This window comes from Prinia subflava, chromosome Z, assembly GCF_021018805.1.
Source record: "Prinia subflava isolate CZ2003 ecotype Zambia chromosome Z, Cam_Psub_1.2, whole genome shotgun sequence".
Classification (NCBI taxonomy): Eukaryota; Metazoa; Chordata; class Aves; order Passeriformes; family Cisticolidae; genus Prinia; species Prinia subflava.
Window position 1 is genome coordinate 43,920,983 of NC_086283.1, and position 20,548 is coordinate 43,941,530.

Consider the following 20,548-nt stretch of genomic DNA (forward strand, 5'->3'; position numbering starts at 1 on the left):
GTTGGAGACTGCCTGACTAGAGCAAGGGAGGGAGAAATTAATGGGATCAACTCTGAGAAAAATATAGCCTGTTGAAAGTCTTTTTGGTTTTAAGAAATTGGTTTAAGAAATTTTTAAAAAATTGATACTGGTTAAACAGAGAAACAGAACAAGAATAATAGAGTAAAAGCCCAAGTAAGAGACCACAGGGAGGATGGGAATCTGGAGCAATGGGGGCACTAAATAACAGTGACAAAGGTGGCTTTAATCCAAGGCTACCCCTTTTACTGGCTCATGTACCTGTCAAGATTACCAACAAGCCACCAATTATTATCAGTAACTACAGATGGTATCTTATACCTGAAACTGCCAACATACCATGAAACACAACAATACCCTGAAAAATTTTCATATCATGTTTTAGTGAACACAAACTCTTCAAAATGCACTCACACCTAACAGTCTGTTTTGTAAATGTATTGTGCACAAACATCTACTAAATGGATAGACAGAACAGAATCTCAATAGAAGAATTATAGAGAACAGGGTAACTAAGTACTGACAACACTATTTGTAGCAGCAAATCCTTCAAATGTCCCAAAAATGGCAAACTGTACTTATGCAAACAAATATAGCTGGGTTGGATATTAATTAAATCATTAATCCATTCTGTTTGTAAGTTCAGGCCCTAGGTGTTGCATCTTCCAAAACCAGTCAAATCAAGGGAACATGCTTGGCCAAGGTCAGATGCTCTTGCTTCACTGTTAGGCTCTAACAGTAGATACTACAGAACACTTCAAGTTCCTGCAGAGGTGCCATTCTAATGCTATCGCTCCTCTCTCTGGGGTGTGATGTGGCAACCAGAAAAGCCCTGGTGCAGATTTTCAAAGTTATCTAAGCAACAACATTGGCTTGAGAGCACTTTGTTACTGTTGTTACACTAAGCTCAGGTTTTATTCCACTTTATCTAAGAGCTCTAAGATCAGTGCTGCTCACATTGGCAATGTGTTTTTTTCCAAGTTTCATTTTATGCAATTTAAGTATCAGAGATGGCAATAAAGGAAGTACTTCAATGAAAATTGACTTCCCTAAACAGAAGAGAGATACTATTCCATGACTGTTAGATCCACTTCCTACATAGTCAGAGTTCTGGATCTAGAGCAAGACCATTTGAAAAACAAATCAAACCAAGAAGTGTGAGTGGGACAGGAAAACACGTGCCAAAGACAACAGCAAAAATGGCTAGTGAGACAACTATTCTGAAATACGAAACAAGTAGCAAAGAAAACCCTAAATCTTTGAGTAGAATATGAAGGTTTAACTACTGTAGTAAAATAGATTTTTAACACAACTTAGAGAATGAGTGACAGAGTTCTCACAAGACATGTGTGATTTAAAGCACTGATACTCATTTAAATCCTATGTCAACTTACAGGAAGTTCATACAATCTGGATGACAATCCCACTCATAACATGCCACCAGAGCTCCCAACTACAGTGCACTCTAACTCTACAATTACAGGCTCATCTTGAAGTGTTGTACAGCTCAAAGGTTCTATATCAACAGCAGTACAAAGAAATGGTCCCCTAAAGCATGAGGTTATAACCAAAGATTAGTTATAAAGATTAGTTACAATTTATTTATATTGACACACTTAAGGGGGAATAACAAAAAAAAGTTAATATTTTGGTTGTGTTCCAGACGCTTAAGGTTGCAAAACGGAATAAAACATTCACATAATGAATCCACTGAGAATGCTAGCAAGTTTTCTACCACTTCATTGTGTAAAAAAATGAAAGAACTGGTGCTGGAAGCTAATTATTTACTCCTAAGCAGCAAGAGCAGGATAGGGACAAACCTTGGTAAAAGGCACTAGTAAACACAAATTCTTCAAAAAGCACTCACACCTAACAGTCTGTTTTGTAAATGTATTGTGCACAAATATGGGGGAAGACTCAAGAAACAATCATTTCCATTGACCAAAGATCCTCTCCCATGATCAAGCAGTGGTGTAAGACTAAGTACAGACATTTGAGAGAAACTAAACCAGAACAAAGCAAGTTTTTTAAAACAAATTGCTTCATGCTTACAATTAATTTCTGGTCCAGCAGCTACTGCAAGAAATAGTCACAAGTAATCAATTGAACAGACAACTTCTTGCTTCATTAGCTAACTATGAAATACATTTTTCAGCAGGCAAAATGATGGTAAAGAAACACAACAGTATCAAAATGAATAATTACGAGAGTGCACACACAAGACCCACATGGCTACCGCAACAGTAAAAGTACATCCAACAAGTTGGTAAGACTCTTACAGGTGGCAAAAAAACCCCAATACCAACTCCCTAACACATTGCTAGCTTTGATGCCAATCAAAAAATGAAGAGACTAAGTACATAATTTTGTTTCCAGTCTGATTAGATTGAAAAGCCAGGTAAGGCAAGTGAAGGACTGAATTGATTACCAGTTCATTACACATGCCCACAATTTCCATTGATATGTATCATGATAGAAACTAAGGTACACAAATCAGTCTAGTAATATAGATAATGTAGGACTGAATTATCTACCTACATTATCCTCACAAATCCTTAGGAATACAAGGCCAAGTATCAGGCACAGTATACTGTTACAAGATCAACCTCCAAATCTGAGACTTTTGAAGACCACATAAAAACAGTAATGGATGCCTAAAAGCAGGTATGAGTATTTTTTTTCTTCCTTCACCACAAGCAAAGTAGAAGATTTGGTAGCTATTTACTTTGTTCAACTCAATTTCTTTTGAAGGTGAAACAGATCACAGCATATAAAAGCAGTTAAAAAGGCGCAATGTGCACTCGGTATCCCATGGGAGGATAAAAGCAGATACCAAACTTCTCAGCACAGGTCATTCCTGCAGAAGTATCTGCAGATGTGCCCCATGGCAACCTGAGCTGCACGCCGATGGTTATCACGAAAGACACATCCCTACTTTCTTGTCAGAGAAAGATACATTGTGAACACTCTTGAAATGTATCCTCTACAACAGAAAACAATTACGCAAAAGGAAATGTTTTAAGTTTTACTCCGCTCTGGAATCCCAAAATACAAAATTGATAGGAAACCATCCTTTATTTATGACAAAATATAAACAAGGAAAATATAAAAATAAATAAATACACACCAAAAAAAAGTCAGGACAGTGGATAGACTGAGTATACCTACTTCTTTCCTATTCAGTGGGAAAAGAGCACTCCTGGTAAACCAAAATCATTCCCTACCCCAATTTAGTAGCTCAAAAACCAGATCTGGGTCTTCCCCACGAAGGTGAAATGTGTGGCTGAGATTTCACAGAAAGTTAACAAACCTTATATTGTGTTGGCAGTACACTGCAGCATTCATGTCTGCCAGTGGGTGATGGTTATAGGTCACTATATTTGAGGTCACTGTATTTCACAGGGTCCCACACCTAATAAATAAACTAATTACAATTAATCACTTGGAGAGACAGGGGAGGGGAGAAGGTAGAAACTTGTTATACTTCTTTGCTATTACAGCTGGGTTCCAACTTGTCTTTTCTGGCAAAAGTGCAGGTAGCTTAAGTAGATGAATACGTTAGTAGGTATGACTTGATGGCAGGAAAAGCTTTCAAGATAACAGGGAGGCAAATATTCTTCTGGGTTTGCTGCTATCACTGTGAGAAAAGTTGTTACAGATCCTACTAATTTGGAAACTTTCTCAAAACAGATTGCATTAAAATGGTACAGGCTAGCCAGAGGCTACCTAAAGATCACCCACATCATTACTGTTGTCAGAGGCTGTAGTCATTCAGACAGACCCTTCTCCACTTCAGCAGCCCCATCTCTATAGCGAGGATGCCTGACTGCTCCCAGAGAATGTCAGCTGGCTACTGACTGCTAAACAAGGCCACCCCACACTGAGGTGAAGTGCCCAAGTGCTCTCAGACAATGAGCTGTATCCAAAGCTGTGGCATGGGATGCAGCGAAGGCTGTCTTTGGAATTCCAGCTGCTAATAATCCAGAGCAGCAATCCACACACTCATCTTGGGTTCGGCAATACACCCCACAGTACTGCCACCGAGGTATCTGCGCAGACCCACAATTTGCCATGGGCTGGTAGCCTGGTATTTGGAAGACCTCCCCAGACTTCCCCACACTATAAATCACTCTGTTAGGGGGATGATGTTATCCACATCACTGAACAAGAAGTGGGAGAAGCACTGAGTAATGTCACTGAGGCAGTGTAAAATCATGGCTGGGAAATGAACCACAAGAAAATTCAGAGAACTGCCGCAATAGTAAAATTTGGAAGAATAATTTGGCAGGCACTTTACAGAATGTTGTCCAAATCAGCTGAACAAATCATATTTTACATAGCAGAAATGCAAAGTAGAAACACAGAAAATTCTCAGTCTATTATGGTTTCAGAGGCAATTTATACCACATTTGGCACAGACATGATAATCATTATATAATAAGGAAAAAAAAAAAAAAAAAAAAAAGGTCAAGTGGAATTGGTGCATTTCTAAGCTTACATCTCCCAGCCAAAACAAAGTAAGTGCCTTACAGGAGAAAACAGGACAAATCGTCCTAGGTAACAACAGAATGCCTCTACTTTGGGCACAGCAGTTCCCACCGCATAAGCAAGCTCCAAGAGGAGCATGGGTGTTTCACTGATTGGACATGAAGAAATGTGAAAGAAAAACTGCAGTGGAAAGCAACATCCTTTGAAATGGCTGAGCAAAGCTTCCCAACCTATCAAGGAAAGGGAGGAGCAAGCAATATGTTAAATTGATAGCTGTATGCCTGTATGGCTGTATCTACGGTGCTGGAAGAACAATCAGCTTCAGAAGCCTTTTTTCTGATTCTTGGGAACTATACAGAGGTTTCACATTGTGATCTAGGAAATGACAAGCAGATGACTGGATGATACACAGTAAACTTCACAAGGGTTTGGTGAATAAAAGCATTGCTTACTTAGCCGTCAGAGACATGTAGCCTATACTGCAAATCATGGTGAGCTACTGCAGGAACACAGTGCTGTTGCTGATCAGTTACCTACCCTATGTACTTCTGCAATAACCATTACTGAGGATGTGTTAATTCAGTGGACTCTCCTAAGAAATCAAGTCATTCAGGGATATTTGCCATCTACAAGTGGGGACAAAATAAGAGGTAATCCTTGCTCCAGAGAGACCATTCAAAATGTCTTTTAAGAATACGTGCAAATAACAGAAGCAAGAAAAACTACCACAACAGCCCTAGGGAAAGACAGAGTACTACGTGGTCCCAGGCCACACCTTACAGATATCACACTGGGCCACATCCAAAAGGCCAGAGTTTGCAATAAATACTGATGCTGGCAGGTGCATGTACAAGCACCTGACTGTATTGCGTACCTCCCCTGCCAACCAGAAGGTCATTACGAAAGGCCTTCACATTTTAAATCAATGGTTAGGTATTCCCACTTGCATTAAATCAAATAAGAGTTGTTATATCCAGGAGAAATGGTCCAGTTGCAGGATGTTGAACACCAGATGAGTTTATCATGTATCCCCATCAACCAGTTTAGTAAAACATACTAAAAGACTTACCAAAAACCAGTTGTGAATTCTTCCACCTACCTGCCCTTTGGTGGATTTGGCCAACAGTGCCCACGTGAGCACTAATAATTCTGAATAGCAGGGCATGTGTCCAAGGTTACAGTACTTACAAACTATTGTCAGGTCATCACCACACAGCAATAGATACCAGGTTCCTGTCTGAGACAGAAGGCGGCGGTACACCTTGGTACAGGAAGGACAATCTTGTTTACAGTGATTCCTGCCAAGATACTGGCCCAGGTGCCAGAAACTATGTCCTTAATTTCAGAACACTTTGCCAATACCGCACAATATGCTCTACAACATATATTTTGCAAAAATTATGCTTCCCATTCCTTCAACAGAGAGCAGATGCAGACATTCTCCCTGGGACTTCTCAGTTACATTAAACCTACAGCAGCATCCGTTGGTAAAATGGGAGTGACAGGGATGCTCAGTCACACCAGCCCAGCATAATTTTGGGCACAAAGGACAGTCCAATGGGAACTAAAAGGCCAACAGAGCTGATCAACATCCAAAGATGACCACTAAGGGAGCCTTGAAAACGGGTGTGTGTGGGAAGATTGCCATGCTCTGATGACCCTTTAAGAGACTGCTTTACCTTGCCCTTGCTAGGTACAGCTAACCTCTTATAGAGCAAAATAATCATAATCATCAGTGAGATGAGATTTTACTAATTTTCTTTCATACAAACTAAAATGTTGAAATATCTTTGGTATGCTGAAGTTAATAGGATAAGTCCATTCCATGAAAGAAAGACCATAATAACTCACTGCCGCTATGTGAAGAGCCAACTGAACTTTGATTCTGTCTCAACACTGTTTGTCCGAGGCATGTTGGGGAGGGCTTGCACATATCCGCTTGCAGGAGTGGACTAGGAGAACTAGAGGAAAGCCTTGTCTCCGGGGAGACTTTGCCTGGCAACCAGTTCATGTCTGCCATGGGACAGGCAGGCAGCAGGAGATCACCAGGGACCCTGTACCCTCCAGAGGGGTTCTCCAGTCAGATGGAAAAAGGTCTCCACCCGTGGACTGCGGTGGGACATTGGACTGGGACAGTGGTCTCTTCACAGCAGGCAGGCCTTGGGAGGAGACGGGGGCATAAAAATAACTCAGTCACAAGCTCTGGGGCTTTTTTGAGTCAGGGCTTTCTAAGTTGGGGGTTTTCATCTTGTCTTTTTGCCCAGGCTTGAGGTCTGCTTCTTGCCCCGGCCCTGGCCTGTTCCTGTCCTTTCTGCCCCGGCCCCAGCCTGCCTTTTGGCTCTCCTGCCCGCGCTGGCCCTTGCTCTCCCTCACGCACTCGCCCTCCTCTCGCTGGCGCTGGGCTGACACCGCCTCACTCCGAGCCTTCCGTGCAGCCGTGTCCCGCCCGCCCCAGCCGCCGCCCGTCCTGCCTCCCCGAGCTCCTGACGGCGCCTCCTGCTTCATTCCCGCCTTCCTGCCTGCCTCAACCCCGCCTGCCCGCCCCGGCCGCCGCCGCGATCCGCAGCGCCGTCCGCGCAGCGCTCGGGCCCGGCCCAGCGCCCTCCCTCAGGCCGTGCCGGCTGCCCGGGGCCGCGGGAGCGGCGCCTGCGGGGCCGCGCTGCCCGAGAGCCGCGCAGCGGCACAGCCTGCCCGGGGACACTGCCGGGAATGTCCGCCGGGGCTGGCTGCCCTCTGTCTGCCCACGTTCTTTCTCATATTCCCTCCTCCTTTCTGTCTTTTCTAGCCCTCTTTAGTAGGGCAACTTCTCTTTTTTTGTTACCAATAAACGGTTCTCGGATACAATACTGTGTTTGACTTAATTTCGTCCTAGACCAGCTGTTTGAAAATAACTCCTCGCAGTTCCCCATAGTGGAGTGCAACACACTACCAAGATGTCAAACTTGTGACTTACAGAAAATATGAAAGATAATTGTCTTCCCTGAGAAAATGATATAGGAAATTTCTGATGGGAATTATAAGGTAATTTCACACAAACTACTACATTTTACTTCAGCTTATTAACTAACAATTTAAGTCTACTTCAGATTTTGAGATCACATCCTAAAAAACACATTTTCAGGTGTGCAAAGCCATCAGTAAAAACAGCTTCAAGCCATTTCCAGAGCTGGACCCATACCATGCGGCAGCAGGCGGACACAGCACGCAGGTGGAGTCCAACCCAGTGTAACAGACATGGGCATACAGTGCAAGACCAAACACAGGATGCAAAGATGATTGAAGGACTTTCAGCATCTGTCATATGAGGAGAGGTGGCACTGTTTACAGCCCAAAGAGAAGGCCTGCTGCGGATGGGGTGAAACCTAATCAATACATGTAAACGAAAGATTAATCAGCATGGCGTGGAGGCCCATGAGCCTACCAGAGATCGGTAGCCACGCCCTGGAAAGGTATACCGTAGGCTCCAGGAATACCCCACAGCATGGGGTGAGGAAAAAGGCTTTCCCCACAGTGCTTTGCAGCACCATGCTAATAGCTCCTAGGTTATGTTATTCCATTGGCTTGTTCGGTTGATGTAAGTTGTTCAGCCCCTGTTTGCTGTGTATGTATGTTCCCCAGAATGTTCTCCTTTCCCCGTTTTCCCATTGGTTCCTCCCCTCTGCCCTGCCTATGTACCGCCCTTGTGCTCTCAGATCATTGGTCCCTGATGCTCTGCTCTGCCCTCTCTTACCCCATACTTAAACCTGGACTCTCCATTGTTCCTTGGATCTTTTGTCCCCGGACCCCTTTGGTGTGTGGCCTCAATAAATCCCGTTTGATCTCCTTAAAGCAGACCCTTCCTGTCTCTCATTCATCGACATCTCTCCGTGGCTAGCGTGTGTGGGCAGTGTGACTGTTTGTGTGCCTGCCCAAACGCCTTCCTGTGGAGATGCTTTTGGAAGGTAGCAGCCATTTGCCATCCACCTGCGCTGCTACAGCACGGGATGAAAGCGTGTCAGACTTTATTCAGCAGTGTACACTGTGTAGAAAAGAGTCAACAGGGATAAACTGAATCAGAAGAAATTCTACATGTAAAAAGAACACACTTGCTCATTGTAAGAGTGGTCAAGCATTAGAAAAGGCTGCAAAGGAGGAGCTGTGGAGTCTCCTTCCATAGAACTACTCAAAACCTGAATGAACACAGTCATATGCAACCTGATACAGCTGGTCCTATTTAATTGAGGGTGAAGTTACACTACATCATCTCCAAAGGCTACTTGCCACATCAACCACTCTGTGATCCTATATTAACCTCATAAGCAGAAAGCTGGGTGAGACAGTCAAAGAAAAGTCAAAAAAACCACCTTTTTTTGGTCGAAAAGAAACAAAACTGGAAATCACTGTTTAATTAACATTCTGGTAACTGTCATGTGTAATTAAAACGATGTTATATATGAACAGCTAGGTTCTCACAAACTAGGTACTAACTACAAACTAGAAGAACTAGGCAAGTTCTTCTGAAAGGACTACAGTAAATTAACATTCTTAAAATAGTGATTAAAATACATTAACATTGTCTCAGTACAAACAACAGTAAACAAGCAGAAAGTATTTCAAGTCAGGATAAAAAGTATGCTTTCAAATCCAGCATAAATCCATAATCTCTTCCATAATGAGATTGGGATTCTTAGTACCATAAAATCCATCTCCTCAATTTGAGGTCAGGGTACAACATGCTTGCAAAAGGAATTAAAACCAACTAAATTTAACCAATGTGAATATAAATGACCCATGGAAAACTAAGGAATATAGCATAGAAGTCTGTAACAGAGTCGAGATTTAAAACAAACACTAGCTTTCCCACTCTCCTTTAAGTGGACTGCAGTAAACAGGCAAGGCTGACTTGATCTGTTTTCAAATTCCTTTTCTTCAGTTCTGCTTTAGGGCATATGAATGAGGTTCAGGGAGAACTCTATTAAAGCAAGCTGACTTGTAAAGCAAAATAATCACTGACACTCTGGAACAGTCACAAAGCAATAAGCAGTGTTGTTATTATTGATAAAACACTGCACTACAACCACTTTCAGTCCCTGAACAGATGTAAAGGTGCAGTGTCACAAAGAGTTAATTTAACTGGGAAGGGGTACAGGGAGGAATCACAAATGGCAGATGGGTATATGCTTCTAAAAGAAAAAGCTATGGCTTCCTGAAAAGATGAGGATGAAGACGGTAAGCATAACTGTATACCAATCATGCTGAATTATGAACGCATATTAATGAATCTCACAGAACAAAGCATTTGACTATTCTCCAAAATTATCAATGCAGTCTTTTAAATATCTGTTAAAGACATGAAAAGTAATACCTTTACTGTTACACAGGTTAATTATATGACCCATTCCACTCAGTCTTTCCTTTTCTCTTCCGCCTCACTTCACGTTAGCCTGATTTTCAACCTTTCAGTCTTTCACTTCAGTTTTTTTCAGTCACTAATTCATATAAGTCCATCCTCTACTACGGTTTTCTGGATCTCCCTTGATCCAGATCCTTGTCAGCCCATCCCAAGAGTTCACAGAGTTTCTCCGTCTCCTACCAGGTCATGGTCCCAATAGTGGGACAGACTATCTACAGATATCTACAGATACCACATTTCTTTGCATGGATTGACCCATTTGCTCCCACAGACTGACCTTTAACATAACTCTTCCTTTCCTCCCCAGTTCATCTACTTCTCCTTACTACATTCTCTTCTACTATCTGCACTCCTCTTACTCTCTTCACAGCAAAACAACACCTCAACCTTAAAATGGAAGACTTCATCACCAATATTTAGTAACTTGTCAATATTACAGTCTGTAGACCACAGAAACTTACTGTGGACACAGCCTTCTAAGCCTTCAAGACTCACCACCACCCTGTAGAGTTTAGAAATGTACCTTGGACCTACTGCTTCTTATGAGTACATAAATCCATGTTACTTTCAGTAAAGGTGCTTTATTAAAACGGAATCAAAGAGAAAAGGAAATTTAATAGATTCTGCAGTAAAACATAATTAGAAACAGAGGGAAATTAGAAACAGAGAGAAATTAGAAACATAGTGGCAGAAAAAATTAAATATAAACCTACTTACATTATCTTAGCAAATTATATCATCTTTCTTCAATGGAACAAACAATCATTCCCCAAGAAAAAAAGAAAATGCAGTGGAGCTGGTCAGAGGAGGGGGGATTAACTATTTTTTTATCCATACTACAACATGGGGGATTATTAATGTAAGGAAAGTAGATTAGAAGATGTGAAAAAAAATCCAAACTCATAATGAATGCTTAAGGACAACTGAAACAAGATTACAAGTGGTAATTTCATTAACTGTTCCATAAATATAGCCTTATATCTGTATATCTGAACTTCCTCGGATTCAGCTTCATTCCTCTTCCTTGTGTCATATCACTGTTCCCCAGAGACAGCAGATCTGCACCATCCGCTCCACTTCCTCCCTTGAGGAAGCTGTAGTCTGCAGTGGGGTCACATTCAGCCTTCTCTTTTCCAAGCTGAACCCAAGAAGCTCCTGGTTTTCCCAGTATGTAATGGAACAATGACAACCTGGACTTTTCAGCCCAAGAATATGAAGTCTTACAATAAATATGACTGTTCTCTTATAGAAGTAGATACAGAGAACGAGCTAAGAATTAGGCTACTGAATGATACTAAACAAGAACAATGAGTATATATGAAGACTGTGAATAACTTAGATTGAAAATCAGACTGACATTTTTGCAACAAGCCAAAAAAGTGTATGCTGTGAGCCCTAATTTTTAAGATGAATAATTGTTTTATCACATGGATCAAAGGACATTACTTAGCAATCTGCAACAGAAAGCAAATGTACAGCCAACACCCTCCCCTCCCCCCATTTTTATATGTCAGTGGAAAGGACAAGAGCAAAACAAATCTTCTATAGTTTTGTAATTGCCCTCTAGTGTTAATCTGGTCCTGTACTTAAAAAAACAAAAAGGAAAAATTTTCACAAACCTAAAGTTCAACAGTTCAATATAAACACTTACTCATAATCTCTTTTTGTTCCCAAGTATGAAAGACTAATAATCCCTTTTTTTGTTCAAGTCTGAAGACCTGAGGCATACACAACACAGAAGACTGAAAGCAAGTAGGCTACGTGCAACACATGACTGTCAAAAGACAAATAAGAAAAAAAAAAAAAAAGTTAAGTCGTGATTAACCCTATACACTAGGGACTCTGACACAGAGATGATTTTACAACAGACAAACTTTTGAGATACCATTGCTTTTGTACAGATTTCTGCAGTAAAGTACTTGTATTAGTACACTAGGACCACAAATGTACAACAGCACAGACTAAAACATTAGAACACGACTGAGACAACCAAGAGGAACCATAACATCCAAAAATGAATATTCATAACTGTGGAGTAGAACTGGGAGGCAGTGATGGAGTATGAGACCATACCACATTCATGGATCAGCAAATATGGTAAGACTCAACATCACCTTCAGCATTCTTTGTCCAAATGGAAGCAAATTTCACCCAATGCAGCAAAAATCACCCAACATTATTACCAGTCAAGAATAAACCAAAATACACAGTGAGGACTTGTTCGCCAGCCTCCCCTTCTCGCTTTTTACTGCAAGCAATCATACTGGTGAGCTAGCCATCTGTCCTGGTCCTCATAAATGTAGGACTGCAAAAGCAAGAGTATAAAAAAAAATCTATGAGATTTCAAATACAAGTTTATGAAAATTAACTTGTTCAATAACAGAAGTCATGATTCTACCTATCCAGTGATCCATCGTGAGCTGCTACGCTTTAAACTCTCATCTCATATAGTGGCACACTCCGGCTATTGCAGAACCTCGGTATCCTAAACCAGAGCACTTGACAAGAGACATCTGTTGCCTAAAATGCAGGAACTTCACCACCACAGCAGGAACAGCCTAAGTTATCATTTATTGCCTTTCAGTTTCAGCAAAACACACTTCGTTCTTTGCATAAAATCGTGGGTTCTGCTGAGGATTTTCACTGCCAATTGATAAATTGATGGGTGGTGGGAAAGTGAGAAAACCCCTTCCTCTACAATGCACAGCAAGTGCTCACAGGGGTGCAACAAAGCTCTTCCAACTAATGACTGTTAAGTGCCTTCGTTAGAAACAGACTGCCTGACCTTCACCTATTAAATAAATTGGAAAAGCTTGCTTTCTTCTGGCATCTCTTCATATACATCTATATGTATCCTTTCATAGCCTAATATTCAATTTCATTCATATTTTCATGTGGATTTTAAAGAGAAGCTATACCAAACTTACGTTTCTCAACACCAGTAATAGTAACCCTCAAAATTTTAGATGTATAGATGTGAAAAACAGTGCTTCAGAAAACAGCACTAACCATAAATTTTGCTTCCCATATACACTATATGATTTTTGTGAGTACTTTGTTCTCACATGTTCTTTGCTCACATGGTCCCCAGATATATCTCAAAATCCTACTTGATTTTACTTTCTGCTTCCAGAATGTTGTCACAACAAAAGCACTCCACTCTTGCATTCCGACATACCTTTAATACAAATTCACAGTGAAATTGTTTCACATAAGTTATAAAGTAATCCATAAAATTTGAGATCTATTGAATCAAGTTTTTCAAGTAAAACTTTTACATCTTTCAGCAAGAAAATGCTTTTTAGTTGATTCAACATGCCTGAACAATACATAAATAACACCCTCTCCTCTTTACCTTGGCCCACTGGTTGAAACTGTATTTGAGTACAGGCAAGATTGACAGGAAATGAAGTCCTTCACTTATCACAGAGAAATGAATTCTCATTCATTAAGAAGTATGTAAATTAAGTTGTAAATTCTCATTGTCTTTCTGCTGCCCTATGCATTTCAATTTTTTATTAAGTCCTGACTGCCTTAGAAAGGAGATAAAAAAAGGAAGAGAAAAAGAGGTGGGGGAAAGTATGAGAAGGGGAGAAAAAGGTGAAAAGTGGTGCGGAAAAGTAAAACAGAGGGAGGAAGTGACAAAAGTGGGGGAGGGTTACAAAGGAGGGGGAAGGTGATGAAAAAGGTATTGGGGGAAAAAAAGAGTAAAAGAGGGGAAAAACAAAGAAGAATAAGGGTAAAAAGGAGAGAGAAAGAAATGGACAAAAAAGAGAAAGGGGGAGGAGAAAAAACAGGGGAGAGAGATAGGAAAAAGAGAAAAAAGAGGAGCAAAAAAGAGAGGAAAAAAAGGAGAAAAATACTTAGTTGTGCATTGAAAAACACCCTGCATTCATTTGATTGACTCAAGCTCTGAAGCATGAAGAAAACATTTCTCACTAGTTAGACAGTGTCCAGTGTTTCTTTCTGCCACTTTAACATGAGACTGAACTTGGATTAAGTAGAGACGTTAAGCAGAGCCTTAAGTAGAGACGTTTTTAAAATGATTCAGAATATTGTGACTATATAGATTGTCATACTAGACCAGCCTAGCATCAATCTGCTCAGATCAGCCAGCACTGTATCTTGTCCTCAAGAAATAAGACAACTAACTTCGGTACTATACAAAATATGGTAGATATGGTATAACCCACATTTTAAGTATTTAATCCTAATTGTTAGCATTTGTTTTAAAGTATACACTAGAAATACTTTTTCTAGCTTGTTTGGCTTCATTTGGGATATGTTTCAAAACTCTGTTTGTAGTAGTTGTAACTTTGGATAGTACTACTATAAGCATCCCAGGAGATTTATTCATCTTGAATATCACAAGCAATAGTCAGATTCAATTAAGGATTAAATGGAAACCTGGCAAGTTACAAAATTCCTTTTAAGTATAGTCTTAGCTGCATTGTGCATGCCATCATTTTTGAGTTTGCAACATGAATACTCTTGTCAATCTATAAAATGAGAATTTCAGAACAAACCCCAGCCTCTTGGCACCTTTTGAGCTATTACTACATGTAAAATGGAAGCAATATGATAAGAACTGTCTTCAATATGTATGCATTTTACAACACAGTTCCTTTGGATTCACTTCTAAGAAATCGAGAAAAAACATCCTTTCTGACCATTTTGTCGTATCAGCCACATGCAGGGAAATAACAACCACAACAAGCAGATTCAACCCTACCTTGTATTATTTGACAGTTGCCAGCCCTGAGATTCTTTCACTTGACAAGGAAGCAGATAAAAGCACCAAAATAGTGGGTTTGTATTTTGGACTGGATTTCTGAGATTACTTTAATCTTGCTTGCACATGCACTTTGTGCAGACCTCTACCTCCATATGTCAAAGGAAGTATCTGCTTTTAGCTAAGTGCTAACTCTAACCTCCTAGATCTCTCATTTTCACCTGTCCCAACAGCGAGATTACCACCTCAAAGAAGCCAACTGAGTACTTAAGGCCTAAATTCAACCCACTTTCCATTTTTTCCGCATGCACTAGTCAGAAAACTAATCAGCTTCAGTCTTCCAGCAAAGTTATTCTGAAAACTAGCTCCTGATTTCAGATTTACAGTACAAGACAGACTCCTGATTTCAGATCTACAGCACGAACCAGAAATATAAATAAGAATCCAACACATAAGTACTTCAAAACTTAAGTTCATTCAAAATTTTGGTATTAAACTGAAATTTTCTAAAAGCTATATATTTATTATCAACGTTTCTAATGTGAGAACCCCTGCAAAAACTGAAAAGGAATGCCCCAAATCAAAAAACAAACAAACCACCTGATTTATATCAAGTGACAGATCATAGAGACTTATGATATTAAAAACACTTGCTATCGTGTAAGGAGACTTCTATTTCCACGGCAAACACTCTTTCTTTAATAAGTACCTTAAAAAAATCTAACTAATGCCAGTGATTATCTTTTTTTTTTTTTTACTCCAATCTATAAGAACACTCATCTGCAAGCACACAGCAGGCAATGCTAAAACAGTCTACGGTAAAACCTACCAACCTGCCAATGAAGGCACCTGTGTGTTTGCAGTCCATGAGTCAGACCGAGATCTGACCACGGCTTTACCATTGCTGAGGAGCTTTGCGACCCACCCCTTCACGCAGCAGTTCTCACAGCACAGCCACTTGCTTCAGCGAGTGGACAGTTATCTGGCACGCTCAAAAATATACACGGATCAATTTGTAGGAGATTGATACACAAAACATACATATTTTGATAGTAATGACTAAAAGTAATACATGAGTTTTACATGAACAGAATGAGGAGTGAAGGCTTACAAAAAAGAAAAAAAGAAAAAAAAAAAAAAAACCAAAAAAAAACCCAAACAAAAACCCCACCAAAAGCCAACAACAATACAAACAAACAAACAAAAAAAGAGCCACTCCCAGGGACTATTGGGAACCATATCCAACTCGAAACAGCTGGAAGTCGAAACTACCAAAACGTCAGCACTTGACCGCTTCCCATGGCTGGACACACAGAGGTGAAGAAATGACAGCGCCAGCGGGGCAGTGCTGGAGTCCGGAGGGGCTCTGCCTCTCCGCATTCAGCCATGTTCCCACCGCCGGCACGCCGCCCGGCCCTCTAAGCCGGACCCCATGGGGAGCGGCAGGCACCGGCCCCGGACGGCCCCGCTCGCTGCCCGGGGCTCGGGCTGGCGGCGCCGGGCGCCACGGGAAACTTTGGCGGGTGGGGAACCCGCGGTGCCCCGGCCGTCCCGGGGACGCTCGTCCCTCCCGTCGGTCTCGCACGGGACACAAAGTCCCGGCGGGGGGAGCGGAGGCTCCGCCGCATCCACCCCCTCAGGCGGCGGCGGCGGCAGTGCTCAGCCGCGGACGGGAAGGGCGGGATGGGGCTACCCCCGCCTCCCAGCGCCGCAGCCGCCGCAGTCCGCAGGGGAAGAGCTGCTCCTGACACCCGCACGGCCGCGGCCCCAGCGGTGCCAGGCGGCCCCCGGGCGTCCGGGAACCCGCCCCGCGGGAGGCGCCGGGCCCCGGGCAGCGCGCAGGAGAGCGGCGCGGCCGCCGCACGTGTGCCCATGCAGGGGCAGCGCCGAGCGCGGCCGGGCCAGCGTCCGGCCAAGGCGCGGGACCAGCACCGGCACGGCCGCGGGGCTCGGGAGCATCACCGCAACTCAGAGACCCCCTGATCCTGCTCTTCTCCTCCCCGCCCGGACGAACGCGGCGCAGGTGGAACTCACGGGAGGAACGTGCGCGGCGGCGCGCCTCCGACTCCCAGCCGACCTCTCCTCCCACTGCCAGCAGCGGCAGCGACACCGACACCGGGGTCTGCCGCCGCGACCCCCCTTCCTGCCCCGCCCCGGGACCGCCCCCCCGCGCCCCGCCCCGCCCGGCTCGGGGGACGCGGCGCCGCTCACGTCGGCCCGGCAGCCGCGCTGGGCTGCGCCGCCGGGGGGCGCTGTCCGAGCCCGCTCCGCGCCGCGCCGGGCCGCGCCGGGCCGGGCTGGGAGCGGGGCCGGCCGAGCGGCAGCCTCAGGGAAGGGCCTGGGCTTCGCAGGGAAGGCCTGGAGTCCTCAGGGGAGGGTTCGATGTTCTCGGTGAAGGGTTGGGGTCCGCAGGGGAGGGTCTGGAGTCCGCACGTAACGGGCTCGGAGGCCGCTTGGAGGAGTCCGAACCATAGGAGCCCGCGGGAGTGAAGAAAGCGCCCGATGCCCCTCAGAGTGCCCTCGGACAGGAACGGGCGGGTCCGCGGCCATCGGTCCCGGGGGGTGAAGCCCCTTCGTGCCGGGAGAGGGTCGCAAGCGGTGGTCAGTGAATTGAGGGAAGGCTCTGCGGGCCCCTCTGTGGCGTGTAGGGGGGTCCTGACTCCGGCTCAGGACAGCGGGGAGCCACGGTATGGTATCCTCCGAAGGATGGGTGCGGGGGATGGCGCAAGGCAGATCCTGGTGACGAAGGACCCAAGGCGATTGTGGTTGTAAGCTTGTCGAGAGCTCCAGTGTACTTTAATGAGATGATGTTTTCAGTGAAATTCATGACATAAAATAGCAAGCTGAAGCTTGGGCATGTGTTACAATGAGCTCTATCGCAACAGCACGTACCCTCCACATGGGAACCTGCTCAACATCTCTTGCTGAACAAGTTTAGGCAGCAGACCTTCGAGAGGCTTATCTGCCTAGGTAAAATGGAAGAATTAAGACCCAAATCTATATTGTTTTTCAGGGGCATTGTGATGAAGTATTCATTTATCAAACAGGACTGTCCTAATGCTCCTTAAAATGTAAAAAATATATATAAAACGTAATTCTGCCATCCTCAGATTAAAATAATAGCTTTTTTTCTGAGTAGATCTACCAACTTCTTTATAACAACAAATCTGGGTAATTGGGTCTGTGATGGATGTTTCAGTATTTTGAAAGGCTAGATGTATTATTAAGATGGAGCATTTTCTTCAGTCATATAAAATGGAAAATGCAACACAAATGAATTCTTTGAAAGCTTATTAGCGTTTCTCAAATTAAAACACGTCAGTGGAGTTCTGGCTCAGTCTTAATTGCCTGGTCCTTTTTCTTCAGAAGGTGAAAATTTGCCTTTGTGGGGTTATAGGACATAGCAAGCAATTAGTGATTAATGTGTCCCAAAGATGCTTTCATTCTTTGATGACAAGGAATATTAAGCGCTTTGAACAGAAATGGTGACTTACTGGCAGCAACTGATTTGCAGTCATACCAGCATTTTTTTGTAGAGCTCTTTGTCACACCAAGCCGTCATTGAAGTTTGTGCTGGACTTCCCTTACGCTATTGATCTGGCTCATGAAGATGAACACTGTAGGTGCAAAGGCCTGGTCTAAGGATTCCAGGATTTGCCCTAAGCAAAGCACACGGTGCTTTTATGAAATAACAAATTGATAACCACCTGTTGCTGAGGCAGGGGCAACCCAAAGGCTTGCCCCCTTCTTAAGCTCTGTGTGGCATTACTGAAGGGTGCAGCTTTGCAGTCTCTCACAGGGGGCTATATCCTGTTCTAGAAGTGTTTCCCATGCTAGCTGCTCTTATGTAAATTCTCTAATTGGTGTAGATTAATATATTCTCAAAGCAATCTTTGCAAAGGGAGGCATGCACAAGAATTTGGAGGACCTTAAAATAGTCTTTAGCATGAGAATGTTCCCTGAACTGGAAGGTCTTACTTTATGACAGTGCTAGGGGCCTACAATGTAGTCCTTTTTCTATGTGCAGAACATCTGGCTTACAGGTAGTAATAAAAGGAATCAAAGTATTTGAAAAAAAAAAAAAAAGAAGAAAAAGCGGAAAGCATTTAAAAGATATGTTATCAACTCTTTGAAAGGAAACTGGGAAAGAGACTGATCTTGGGGCCTACTAAGAAGATAGGCTTTAAAGTTTTCTTTCTAAATTTTACAAGTTTTTTATCCAAAGTTATAGAAAATTCATTAAAATCTCAGCTTTTTTGTGACTACCTTTGTATCAAATTCATTAATTTGAGTAGAACCTGTCAAATCTACTAGTTTTCTTTATGGGTAATATAAGGCAGCCTACCTTAGATGTGATGTTTAAATTACTCTGTATCATTCTACTGCATTTTCCACAATTTGCTCATACTGCCTTCATTATTTCGAGTGCTGTTTTCATATTGCTTCACAAAGCAATAAAAGTGAATACAAAAAAATATGATGTTTTATTTTTGTCTCCTTCCAAAATCTGAGACTTGGCTTACAGTGTCCTGTCCATTGGATTCAAAAATTTCTAACGTAGAAAAACAAAATAACTTTTGAACTTTATTCTGTAACTTATGCTGTTACCTCCTAGTGTGAAGCACTGAAAAATAAATAAAGCAAACCCCAGATCCCATAAAGTACTAGACTTCCTGTGAGATTGACTTCACTGAGTTGAAAAATTATTTCTCATCTTGCATGACTGGATAACTACTTTCATGGTAGCTTTTCGTGGGAAATAAAACTGTGGGGTTTTCTTTAGCTTGCCACTCTTTTCAACTGCCTTAGATCGAAATTCATCAAGGACTTGAATTTTGAGATGAGGTACCTGCTAAAGCAATTAATTTTAGACCTTTGACATGAAAGCTGTGTAAGAGATACATTTGATCTGTGGCTGTAATCTTGTGATAAAGTACTTGGGCTTCCTTGTATAGAGGAATAAACTTAAATTAAATCAATGTCCTAAGATTCTGCATTGTGGCAAACTTACCTTGAAATTTTTCATTATCCATACCAGAACCATGCTAGACCATCACTACCTGCCATTTGTAGATCTATGGGAAAATATTGTTTCAATTTGTGCAAAACCCTTTTGAGTCTTACAGTTTTCTTACTTATACTTCCATAACGCAATAATATTGTTACTGGCAAACAACAGTAGTAAATATTCAATCATAAAGGTCAGTATCATATATCTTGATGAAGTATTTTAGATAAGTAAATTGATTCCAGGCTCTGAGCTCTTTGCTTTGAGCACAATTTACTCTGTTTTTGCCACAGATACTTAATTTCCTTTTACTTTGTTTTTTCAGATTTGTGTGTGTGTGTGTTTGGGTTGGGTGGGTTTTTTTGGCAGGAGGGGAGTTGGGGGTTTTTGAGGATTTTTTGTGTTTTTTTTTTTTTTTAGGAGAAACAAGATACAAACTTTCTCTTTATTCTCTTGCATATGTAAAAGTACAGACTGCATCATACTCTAGAGAGCTGCACGGAGATTTTACTTTGAAAATGGAGCAGCATCCTGGCAGCAAAAAGGATGAAAGCCTTTGAAGAGCTCTTTGAGGATAGAAATCAGCCCGTGATCTCCTTCGGGCTGCAATTTTATTCATCGCTATTTCCCAGATTTTTTTCTAGCACTCACCAAGATAAATTTCAATTTAAGAAAAGAGTCCCAGTGAAAGAGATATATATTATAAAGATATGTAACACAGCTGTCGCTAAAGTACTTTAGATACCTTGGTTGGTATAAAGCAAAAATACAAAAAACAAATACCTTTGTATTGGAGGCTTAATTTTATCCAAGTGAACAGAAATATGCCACAAATCCAGTTACGCAAGCTAGCATCCTTAGCAAAACTTCAACTCTTGTGCAGTAAATGGTCTTTGCAGATTGCAGATAA

The 20,548-nt window shown here is 42.3% G+C and overlaps 1 protein-coding gene across 7 annotated transcripts in view; it reads right to left on the reverse strand.

Moving 5' to 3' along the window:
* The window catches only part of PAM (peptidylglycine alpha-amidating monooxygenase), a 125,895-nt gene extending 109,090 nt beyond the window's left edge, over window positions 1-16,805 (reverse strand). For 6 of the 7 annotated variants that reach the window (XM_063421676.1, XM_063421674.1, XM_063421675.1 and 3 more), the window contains exon 1: window positions 16,665-16,805. The gene's annotated coding sequence lies outside the window, so the exon portion shown is untranslated. Of the gene's footprint in view, window positions 1-11,549; window positions 11,569-16,664 lie in introns of those variants that run through there. The other variant, XM_063421670.1, reaches the window with a different exon arrangement.
* Window positions 16,806-20,548: the final 3,743 nt, after the last annotated feature.